This window comes from Corapipo altera, unplaced genomic scaffold (genome assembly GCF_003945725.1).
Source record: "Corapipo altera isolate COAL_440 unplaced genomic scaffold, ASM394572v1 239, whole genome shotgun sequence".
NCBI lineage: Eukaryota > Metazoa > Chordata > Aves > Passeriformes > Pipridae > Corapipo > Corapipo altera.
Window position 1 is genome coordinate 743633 of NW_020884938.1, and position 12404 is coordinate 756036.

Sequence of the window (12404 nt, forward strand, 5' to 3'; positions counted from 1 at the left end):
TTTTTTTTTTTTTTTTGGCTCCTGATCTCTTAAAGCCAAAGCCTAAAGCTCCCGAGTCCCCCCAGCGTGGTTTGTTCTGGCGCTTGGTGAACAGCCCGACTCCCTCTTTGCAGCTCTGCGCAGGAAATCCTGGCGGTCGGAGGAGGAAAAAAGGCTGGAATTGTGCCAAGGGAGGCTGTTCCAGACCTGTACCCCCAAAATTCCAGTCGTAAAACTTGTGTTGGAAATGCATCGTTCTCGGGTTTAATGTGGTAATTGGAATTTTCAGAGGTGTATGTATGGAAGCAGTTCTTCCCTGTGAGGGTGGGGAGGCCCTGGCACAGGTTGCCCAGAGAAACTGTGGCTGCCCCATCCCTGGGAGTGTCCAAAGCCAGGTTGGACAGGGCTTGGAGCAACCTGGGCTAGTGGAAGGTGTCCCTGCCCATGGCAGGGGGGAAACAAGATAATTTGTAAGGTCTCTTCGAGATGAAATCATTCTGTGGTTCTATAATTCTACTCATGGTACCATTTCACAGACTTTTAAAGACCTGAAGCACTTCTTGGCACAAACTCCCCAAACACAGGCATTAAAAAATGTCCCTTGTTTCTCTAAGTCAGCCACTTCCATTGTTTTCAGGTACAGTCAGGACTCACAGGTTTTCCATGCTGATGTGACAGACCTGACCCTTCTGCTTTGTTCATTAAATGGCAGTGTGGGTGGATATTGTGCTATAGTTTTAGGAAGAACTCTGGTAAGAATAGCCCTTTTTACTCCATATCCAGTGTTTTGGCAAAAACACACTGAAATCACTGGGTTTTAATTGGTGCAAGAACACCGTGTCCTTGTGAGCTGTCTGTAATATTCCCCCAACATCACTCCTCACCTTCTCATTTTCCTTATATTCCTGTACTGCAGCCCCTAGAAAGGCTTAGCAAATATTTGGAGAATCGTATTCCTAGTGACAAGGAAGGTGGAGGGTAGGATCGGGGAGAACAGGAAGGGAGAAGGAAGAGTGTAACCAATGTCACCTGAAAACTGAGGTGTGATAGAGCTGGGGAAGCTCTGCAGAGCCTCTGGCTCTTTGCCCCTCACCTTCCCTGCTGCCAAGGAATTTTAGCATTCTGATATTGAGAGTTCAATAAACCTGAAGGGCAAAGATTGTGTTTTAAAAGGACCAGGTGATAATCTTCTCCCTGAACCCCAGAAGCAGTGTATGAAATCCAGCTTGGAATGCTATTTGACACTGCATTGTAATGGCATTGGAATGTATCACTAAAGAATTTGTCCAGTGTCTTAGAATATTTTGTCAGCTGTAGATAGCGGTTAAAAGACTTGCTAAATATTTGCCTGAGCTTGAGCCTCAAGGCCAGACCCATCCTGTAGATTTACAGTGCCTAATATTCTTCTTTGGTTCACATTCATTTAAAAAATAACGTGAGAGGAAATTTCTGTGAAGAAGGGCCTTTGAAAGCATTTCCATTTTTCAGCCTGAATCAATTAATCTGAGAAATGTTATTATCTTTTCCTGTAAGTTTTTCTCCTTTTATATCCTTAACCTATTATTTTAAAACCCCAACAGTGCTCCCAACAATAATACATTACATAAGCTCTGGATTTCCTTGCAAGGAGTTGGGAAAGTCACTAAGGGCAAAGAATATCAATACCTTCCAATTAAGCACATTACAAAAGTAACCACATAAAATACAACCAAAGGGAGGCTTAGATACTCTTCCAAATGCACAAGAGGTGACATTATCTGTTATATTACCACGGTATTATTCTGAAATGTGAACAACTAAATATGACAGTGACAGGCCAACACCATTAAGAGAAAAATGTCAGGAAATTCGGGAGCAGAAGTCACGGCGAGAAGAGGATTTTGGAGTGAGTTGAAACCTGTGAACTTTGAAATAGAAAGGAGTTTCTTTCAAGCAGCAACAAAGAAAGGCAATCGAGGATGTCTGAGAGGTGAAACACCCACTTCAAGAAATACCTACAGCAGCTTCCCACTTGATTCAGACACAATAGATCCCTGTCTCTCCTAGTAAATCTGTGTGTTTGTCCAAGTGTACCAAACAACACCTTAATTCAGTTTTTTGTCTGGGGCTTTGTTGCAGACTTTGGAGGTATTACTTGAAAGGATGTAATCAGACCAAGAAATGCAGCTGGTGGGTTTTGGCTGGGAGAGGCAACGCATCTGATTATTCAGCTGTGGTTCTGTGCACTGAGGTGTAATGCTGGTTTGCTTTTGGCATCCTGCTCTTTGAGAAGTTATGATAAGTTAAATCCTGGTTCACTTTATGCCAGAACCTGCTGGTTTGAAAGAAAACAAGTAAAACTTGTCACAAAAGTTTACTGAGCTTGCTGAAAAGTATCTTGAAGACACCAACTAACTTGTGTCTTGATTTTTTCCATAGCAGGAAGCCAACCTGCCCCTGTTGATTGAGATAAAATTCCTTGCACAGTGGAACTGCTGGTTACTCCCTGTGAGGGGACTGCTCTTTTCTACCTCGGAGCTGACTGGATCTTACTAGTTTGGCATCTTAGTGAACAGAACAGTTTATAAAATACTTTTAAGAAGGAAGATAGTATCAGAAATGCAAAGTATGTTTCCAAAGCCAGAGTCGGTTCACTCAGAGTTCACCCCTGATTGAATGTAGAGATTAACTTTAAAAGACAAGTTTTGACTTCCAGCACTGTCTGTGTGTCCTGCAGAGTGACAGGATCTGTAAAATAATTCTGGATGTAACTGCAGGTGTATTTTTAAAGCTGCCAAGTGACAAGCACATCTTCAGAGACAGACAGCAACAAGGTCTCCCCACAGTCGAATGTTACCTAACAGAGCATAATTACAGGCAGTGCTGCCTTCCCTTGCACCTACCCCCTCACATCTGCCCTCTGTTAGCAACACTAAAAGCGTGAGCATTTCAGTGCATCACATGTGAAAAAAGCACATATGAAACAGGGTAAACGATGGGGGAAATGAGCTCTGTTAACTGCCGTCTTTCTGACCTTGACTTTAGTTTGAACTTGTTTGTAACAAAGTCTGAGTATATGAGTTTGCTTTGAAGAACTGAGGAGTGTAACTGGCTGGAATGTCCTTTGATTAAAGAGGTTGTATTTTGCACTTTTCTGACCAAAAAAAAAAAAGCCAACAAAGGATCTCTGTCACAAGGTCCTTATCTGTTCTGGACAGCAACAACGTGTGCAGCAGTGGGAGAGAGGGAGGAAAACCATCGCAGAGAGACAGACCTGTGATGGAAAAAAGGAGCAAAACAAAACCAAAGAGAAGACAGCTTTAAAAAAAAATTAAAAAAAAAAAAGAAGAGAGAGAAAAGGTAAAAGGAAACAAAACATTCCAGAGACTGGAAGGAATGGATTTAAACCAAGCATATTACTGTAACGAATGGGCAGAGAAAAAGCCAGACTGGATGTTGCAAATACTCAAATTTTGCCTGAGTAAGTTGCTGCTGTTAAAAAACATAACTGGGTCAGAGAAATTAACCTCAGGAATATTATTTTTAAGACCTTGTTGGTGAAATGGCAAAAAGGTCTTTCTTGGTTGCCAAATATCAAATGCTTGCCAAAATATTTTCATAAATAAAATCCGTATAAATGAGGGACAAAAATAGAGGTGTTACTTGCTCTGTCAGAACAGATCAGATGTGGTATGAAATAATAAAGTTGGGTTTTCCCCTGCTTGGTGGGCTTTTATCTTCTAATGGCTACTTCTCTTGTATTTAACAACCTTACAAACACAGCCCTCTACTTGAATTTGCAGCCATAGCATTCTTTTAAAGCTGTTGGGAGTGTAAGGTTTGTGCAAGACACACAGGCAAAATTCCATTCCGTGTTTTCAGGGCAGGAGACTTTAGAAGCAATTCAAGGACCTTTGTCACCCAAGTGAAGAAAGGAACTGATTACAGGAGAAAAGCTAACCTGCTGTAAATACACAGACACTTGTGATGGTGTGGGGGTGCACACACACACTGTCACTCCCCTCATCCTCAGAAGCTCCCTTGACCAAAGCAGGGGAGCCGTGAGGCACTCCCTGATCCCACAGGAGCTCCGGCGTGGTGGAGGTAGGAACAATCAGAACCATCAACTGCTCAGCCAAGGTGGGAAACCAAGAATAAGCAATTATCCTCTGTGGCCCTGAAAGACCACTTACCTGAGTAAATAATTATAATAAACCCCATGGAATCACTTTGTAAATGTGTTCAATGACTAAGTGCTCCTAAACCCTTTTGCACCCTGCGTTTTGCATCTGTATCCTTTACACCCTGACCCCTTTTTCACTCCTGCCTTCCATTTAAATCATTCCAAGCTGCTTCTCATTTGATCTTCCTGTGTATGCTGTAGCCTAGTAATAAGGAATAGAGTAAGCCCAGGCTCGTTGCCCAGCACAGGCATCTGTTTTGCTCACTCACAGAGCTCTCCCTCTGTTTTACATACAGACAACTCCATCTGGCTCTCCCCTCTTCTTTCCCTCTCCCATCACCCCAGTCCATGATTCCCTCCCATCTTAGTTACCCTGCACAACACATTTCAGCTTCCCTTTCTTCCCATTGCCTAATTCTGGTCTGTTTGCTCTGTAAATCCCATTCGTGATCGCTCTCTCCTTCCCTTCAGCGCAGTTTTATTTATTTATTTATCTATCTATCTATTTATTTATCAATCAATCAATCCCAGGTTTTTGCAGGCTATATTGCCCTTATCTCTTCCTTCCTCCCCCATAATCACTTTTCTCCTTCGGACACTTAAACCAAGTGGTTTCCTTCCTCTTCTGCAGTCGCAGCTGTTGAGATGAGATCACCCCCAGGACACCTTGGCAGCGTAACCTCCCCATGGCAGCACCCACAGCAGACCCTGGGCTGCAGAGTGGGGAGTGCTGGCAAAGGAAAGCAGCTACCACTGCACCTGACAGCACAAGGGAACACTGGGGAGAGCGTTTCAGATTCACCAAGTGAAAATAAACTGCAGCAAATTACTTCTCGATGAGCAGAACTAACAAGCCTGCTCTCCTATACACCAGTGGCTCTCCAGTGGCCGGTTGTGCCAGTGCAGCCCCTGGTCACTCCTAAAGCTGGGTTCGTGCCAAGGGAGAGGCAGCAGGTCCTGCCTGCCTCCCCTGTGGCAGGGCACTTACCTCAGCCCCACTGGGCAATCGCAATCCTCTTTGGGATCGCCACGCTTCACCCAAATGTGCCCGGGGGTGCCTGGCAGCTTCAGGAGCCGTTTCGGGAGCCGCTCTGTTCCCTCAGGCTGGAACATCAGGGCGCAGTGAAGCTCCTGGCAGAGATACCGGCACAGAGCCTGCAGCCCATCAGGGCTGAGCAGGTTCAGGTGTACTGCAGGTTTCAGATGCAGGCACAGAGCTATGGACACGGACCCTGCAGCCCATCAGGGCTGAGCAGGTTCAGGTGTGTTGCAGGTTCCAGGTGTGCTGCAGGTTTCAGGTGCGGGCCCCGCGGCCTCGAGCTGCCCCACAACACCCCCTCCCCCCCCTCAGGGCAAGGAGGGGCTCGGGGGTCCCCCCTCGTCACAGCCCTGGCACCGGGGGGCAAAACTCAACCCTTCCCCTGCGGGACGGGCAAGCGAGAGAGCGGCGAGGAGCCGGAGTGTTATTCCCTAATGCAGAAAGGTGCGTTCGGTGGATGAGTGCCCTGCCCGTGCTGTGCCCGGTGCCCGAGGAGCTGCCCCTCAGCCACCCCCGGGGCTCCATCGCCCCCTCACAGCCCCGTGTCCCTCAGCTGTCCCTCCCCGCTCGGGAACCGGGGACCCTGCGGCCCCACAGCTCCGCCTCACCCCCTCTTCTCCAAGAGGTATCTCTGCATTCAACCCTCTTTTATCCCAAACACCACAAAAAGGAGCCCTCCTCCTTTAGTGGAAGCGGGTTGAGGCACCCCACAGCTCCTGACGCGGGGCGACTCAAACCAAACTAGGTACCAAATCAAACTAGAACACTACCCTTAAAAAAAAAATAATTTAAGCGTCTCCTGGAGTTTTATCTTGTTAACTAAACACGTTTTAAAATTTTACTGGCTTGTCCGTTTCTTCTTTCAGCTCAGAAGTGGTTTTTAAATCGTCCCAGAACCCAGCGCTCCTCCAGGCTGGAATCCAGGGCTTGTGTGAGGAGTGCCCAGGGATATTGTAAGTGAAACAATGCATGCTGGTTCAGCTACAGATGATTCAGTGCTCCGTGTAGATAAGTCTGTGGAAATAATGACGTTAATATTCCATTTAGGAGAAAATGGTGCATAACATTGGGAGTGTGCCAGGCATGTGCAGTACCCCAGTTTTCAAACACAGTAAAGGAATTAAAAAGAAAAGAAAAAAAGGAGCATGTGGGCTTAAAGTATTAAAATGTACAATGTAAGTGTTTGCCTTCAAGCAAATATGTTTTTCATCTTGGCATTGAATAATATATCTTGAATGATGTAAGGGGAATCCTGCATTCTATTTTCATTACTTAAATCCATGCTAATAACCTGTTGTATAAAAGCGCAGCTGTATGCAAAAAAATCCAGTCTTTTCCAGGAATGTGGTTTGGAGCTTTTTTTCCCTGTTGTGCAGAACAAATTCAGGGGTACCAAAGCAAACAGAGAACCATCTCAGAGGCTGAGGTAGGGTGTCTGTCTGATTGCAGGACAGGTGGCACAAGGAGCTTTTGTTTTTACAAAGGAGGATCTCTGAAATGTTGCACAGTGCAAATAAGGACAACAGTATATACAAAAGCGGTTTAACTGGCAGTGCCTGGTGTATCTGAGCAGTTCCTAGAAACTAGAACGGTCTACTTACTCAAGCAGAAACAACTCCTTTTAGAGATGACCCCTGTGCCAAGTGCTTTGTGGCTTGCAGGACATCTTAAGCAGTGCTTGGCACGGTGCCCTGCAGCTGATGCCACTGTCAGATGGCCTCAAAGAAAGGTAAAACCCATCATGTGTGGTGATGGTAATTGCTTGGAAGATGCACTTTATATTAGTTTACATGTGTGGCAACTCTGCTGTATAACCTCCATATTCTATTCATACCATGTTTATTTTTAGCTGCATAAAGGGTGCATTTGTGAATAGTTTATTTCTGTATTGCAAAAGCAATACACCTGTGGCTCCTGGTGTGTGTATGTGAGCATGTAAACAGTGTCATGACATACAACTTAAGTTGGAAGAGGCCTCTGGAGATCATCTAGTCCATCATTCAAAGCAGAACTATGTCAGATTGCTCGGTGTCTTGTCAGGGTTTGAAAGTGTAAGGGTGCAGAATCCACAGATTCTCTGGGCACCTGGCCCAGGGTTTCCCCCCCTCCTGGAAAAAAAAAAAGGGTTTTTTGTTAATTAAAAAAAAAATACCGGAACCCACTTTAACAGCAGTTATTTTATATTGGTAGTTCCTACTATCTGGAAAGAAATCATCATTTGGCTCTTTTATACTTGGGTGGTTTTTGTTTGGCTGGATTTTTTGTGGTTTTCTTTGTTTGTTTGTTTTTGCATTTAGCAGATGTTGTTAAAACACAGCCAAACAGCAGCAGGCATGTAATAACAAAAAGCAGAACAGCACTCCCTGATGTTCTTGGCTCTTGCCTTCCAAGTGACCCATCCTATGTTAAACTTAACCCTAAAACACAAAACAACCCACCCCCAAACTACAAGACGTTAAAGACAGTGCAGCAGATTTCAAAGCTGTCTTTTTTTGAGTTTATATCTCAGTGTAAGAATATATTTTAAAATATTTAAAAATTTAAAAGATTTAAAAATGTTTTAAAATATTTAAAAGATTTAAAATAGTTAAAAATTTGAAGTGTTTAAAAATTGAAAGATAAGGTTTTATATATGTTTAAATACTCATAAGTTCAGACTAATACCTGAAGGCATGTCTTGAAATAAACTATGTCAGCTACAGAAATTAAGTTTAGTAAGACTGGGTTTCAGCCAGTGCAGTGTTATTTTAGTAAAATTAAATATGAATTTATCTAATAATGGGCTACTTCCATCGAGATATTGCACTGGATTTACCATTTAATGTCTGCATAATCAAGCCAGTGTCATACCCTGCCTGCAGGTGAGCTTTTAGAGGTCTGGGGGAGAATGTTAGTGATGTGTGGAACCTCCTGCATTCCTGCTCTACTTTCACTGTTCCACAGCTCTTCTCTTCCTGGCTGCGTTTACCCCGTGAGGCAAAAGCAATACACACGTGCATGTAAATAAATAAAATGCAGTTTGTGTACAGCACAAACGTGCAAACACTGAGTGAAGTGTGAGCAGAAACTGCCCAGGTCGTTGAGCAGGGAAAGGTTCCACTACCTGAGTGTCTGTTCAGTGCAGGGAGAGGGCAAGGAAACAGAACCAAGTGCAGCTGAAAGATCACATTGTCCCCAGCCTGTGTGAGCTCTGTGGCAGCTCTTCCACCAAAACAGGGAAATCAACCCCGGGGGAGGCTAAAGAGAGCACAAAGGGTCACTGCAGTAGAGTCCTATGGAATCAGCTTGCTCTATTCCTTTCATTCATTCAGCTCTGCATTACGGGATTTCCCCCTATATATTATGTCACTCCAGTCAAAACAATAATAGTTTTAACCGAGGAAGACTGAAAAATTATAGGATCATGTGATATTAGTCATTTGAAGAATCTAAATCAAAGTCTTCGATGGGATTCAATTGTTTGGAGGGAGTTTTGGAAACAGAATTTGGGTTGAATTTGTCACTATTTCTTATTCTGTTAAGAAACGTTTATTTTTACTTTCACCTATACCCTAAATCTGTACCTGTGCTTCTGAGTTTATCCTAAATGCAGTCACTCACTCCATTCTTAGGGTACCCATTTAAATGGAGCCCTTTCATCACTCAGCCAGCAAAGACATTTGAGGAGACTGGTCTAAAGCCATCTGTCTTAACAAAGACCCCTGTAGACTGTAGTGTGTTTGGAGTTAGGCCGTAAATCTCACATGCCTGAAGTTGGGAGCTGTTCCTTGAGCTGTTTGGCACAAGGGAGAGGCTGGTGAAGCTGATGCATTACAGTCCAGGGAACATTTGGATTTGCTTGAGTGATGCAGCATGAAAAACAATGCATACCCTGGTCACAGAGTGACACACGAGCACAGAGCGTTCAGATACCAAATTTGTGACTGTAGATCAAGAAAAGGATCTCCCTGGTTTTAAGAATGAACTATCAGTTCTGCAGTAATTTCTTTTTAAGTTACTGCCTGTGGATTAGTTCCTGTAGTCCTCTCATGAATTTAGTTCTGTGTAAGAATTGAATGCAGTCAGGGAAGTTGTTTAAAACAGCAGACAGATAAACACCACAAAAACCTTTTACCTTCCTATCATCTGTTCTAGCATAAGCAATACTTTTTTAAGAGGTAAAAGCTTCTAAACAAGTTAAACAAAACAATATTCTTTCATTTGGCTGATGCAGTACATTTAGAATGATGATGACTTGAAGACTTGATTGCACCTGATAGGAACCATAAAATGATGACTTAGAAGCTATCAATGTCCATTTAAAAAAAGATCTTAGCTCCTGTAACACAAGACACTATAATTCTGCCCAAAAGTGGATCTGTAGAGTAGGAAAATTATGCACAGATATGGTCTGAGGCATGTCCATCACAGCTTGCAAAGAGTAGCAGGAAAAGAAATGTGAACTGGGCAACTGGATGAGCACAACAAAATATTTGTTTTATACTGTCCCCCTCTAACCACAGGTGAAGTGCAACCACTCCTCACAGCACTCTCTGTAACTTTGGTCAGCTTTTCACATCCTTATCTCTCATGTCCTGGTAAGTGAGCTTAACCCTAGGGCAGGGCCTAATTGGTGATTTAGTCATCTGCTTGCAGCTCTAACAGTCCCTGTTCCTCTGAGAGCATCCATCTGTTCCTTCTCTTGTTCCCCTGAAGACTCCACAGTGTTGCCTTAATTGAACTGTGCATTTTAATGCTAAAGACAGACACACACAGTTGTGTCCTCAGGATGCAAGATGAGGTGCCTGGTAACCAATGCATTCAAAGGCTCAAGGCTAACTGCAGGCTGCATGCAAGGAGGCTGCCCAATTCCAGGCAGTTTTTAAACCCTTTGGAGCAGCAAGGTGTGATGGACACAGGCAGGGAACTAACCTTTCCCACAGGGAGGTGAGCTGCCAGAATTCAGAGGTGGGGGAGACACTTCCATTGCCTTGGTTTGAACTGAAGATCAGAAATGTGTTTGTGAGCGTGGCACACTCCTGTGTTCCCCATGGATGATGCTCCAGTGCAGTCACAGCCACCTGTGAATCCAAACACAAACATGAACTGCTTGGTGCAGCAAGTGGAGCTGCCAAACCTGCCACTGCTGCCTTGATGGTTGGGTATAAACTGAAAAGGGATGAGGGGTACTTGGGGCAATATTACCAACATAAGAAATAACCATTCTCATTGGTATAGCTTGCAGTGGACAGAAAGGCCAGGTTGAAAATAAGAGACAACATCAGAGCAAATTCTTTTCCACACAGGAGCACGATGGACAGAGAACTAGTAAAAGACAAATGTAATATTATAACATCTCTATTTCAGCTAGGAAATATTTCTACCTCCTCCCACCAAAAAACCCAAAACCAACACAGACAAAGTGTTTTGATGTTCATTGACAGTTTTCAGGTTCTTTTTTTTTTTCCTTTGTGAAAACACATTTCTGATTATAACCATACCTTTTGCTAGAATTCTGTGTATTTAAAAAAGTCTTTTTTTCCCAATCTCACATGCTTGAAACTAGGTTCAGGCTGAAGCTCTTAATTAAACTGGAGTTTAATTGTGATGCAGAAACATAAAGAATTAGTCCCATCATGTTACCTTGTGATTACCTCACGTACCATCAGTATTGCATGATATTTAAGCTGAGATTTCCTGTTCCTGAGCCAAACTTGGAGATAAACCCCGGGGTTCTCCTGCAGCTGCCAAGAGCAGATCCATCATTTCAGCAGGGCTGCAGAGGGATGTTCTCCTGTGGGATGAGCCCTTGTGCTGGGCTATGGCCAGCTGGGCCAATGCCAGTGGGGGGAAGGAATCACATATTGATAAACCCACTGCAGCTGTGCATCATCTTTCAAACCTTGGGCAAATCCCACTGGGGATGTTTGCTGGCAAAGAGCTGCAGTGCTGAATACATTCTGCTGCTAAACTATGTCTGTCTCAACGTGGAGAAAACAGACAGGCTCCAATAGATTTGGCTTACATTACACAGCCAAGTGTGGAACAGAATCTCTCCCAGAGCTACCCATGCCATTAGGGAAATAGCAATCCCTTGTATTTAAATAGCTTCTTTCATCCAGACCGACTTTTCTTCCAGGTAGACTCTTGTCCTCCCAGATTCAGAGCAACTTCTAATTGCATGGTTCACATTCACCTCTTAGGAAAGCAAAGAAGTTTGTGTAGATATCTGGAATACCTGTGACATTGGCTAAGTTTGGTCGTACATTTTAACTTCAAGAGATGAGACGGGTTTAAAAATTACTCTTATAATGTCAGACCAAAGGACATTTATGGTTGATGTGATCTCACTGTGGTGATGCTGCCATCCTACTTCTGTCATTGCATCTTCACTGGCTTTCTGCAGAGGTGCTTTACTGCAGAACAAATCATCAAACCAGGTTCCATTTAACCATTTAGAAACCTATCCATGAAGTGATGTAATACATAGAATGGGGGAAACTCTTCCCTAGAATTCATCATACACTTATCTATTATTTTCAGTCCAAACCATTTCAAAAGCCCTTTATCTCTGACTCACCTGCTGTGAAAGCTGAATCACCCTGTGAGAGGCAGACAGGATCACTCCTCAGCTCAGTTATTTTGCTCAGGCAGGCACACAACCCCTGCAGGCAAATATGTAAAAGGTCAGAGCATTCCTTCAAGGAGCACTGCCAATACTGGGGTTGAAACTTATTGTACTTGACTTTGGCAGGGTCACAACTGGCAATAAATCATATACAGAGGCCACTGCACATTACTAAGTTCAGGCAGAAAAGGCTTGAACACCCTTTATAAACCCTTTGAGAGATGATAATTCTGCTGAGACTTTTGCCAGCAACAGTGGAAGATGGTATTAATTACAGGACAGGATGTGCAGCATCTGTGCACTTGTTTAAATGGGAGTGTCTTGGAACTCAAACTTGCCTCCAAAAAAGCAGCCAGCTGATTATAACAGCCTTTGGTTACAGTCAGCTTCAGCTATACCTGAGCTGTACACCAAAGAACTGCCAGCCTGGTACTGTTTGTGTCAGATAATATCCAGCATACTTTTGTCTCCAGGACAGCTCCACATGAAGCTCACCCAGGCAGATATTGAAAAAAAGGTCAAGGAGGGAAGGGAGGACAGCGAGCAGGCAGCTGCTTACTTAGGGCCAAGACACTTTCTATATTGATTAGGATTTAGGTTTGGGGGATGTTGGTGCC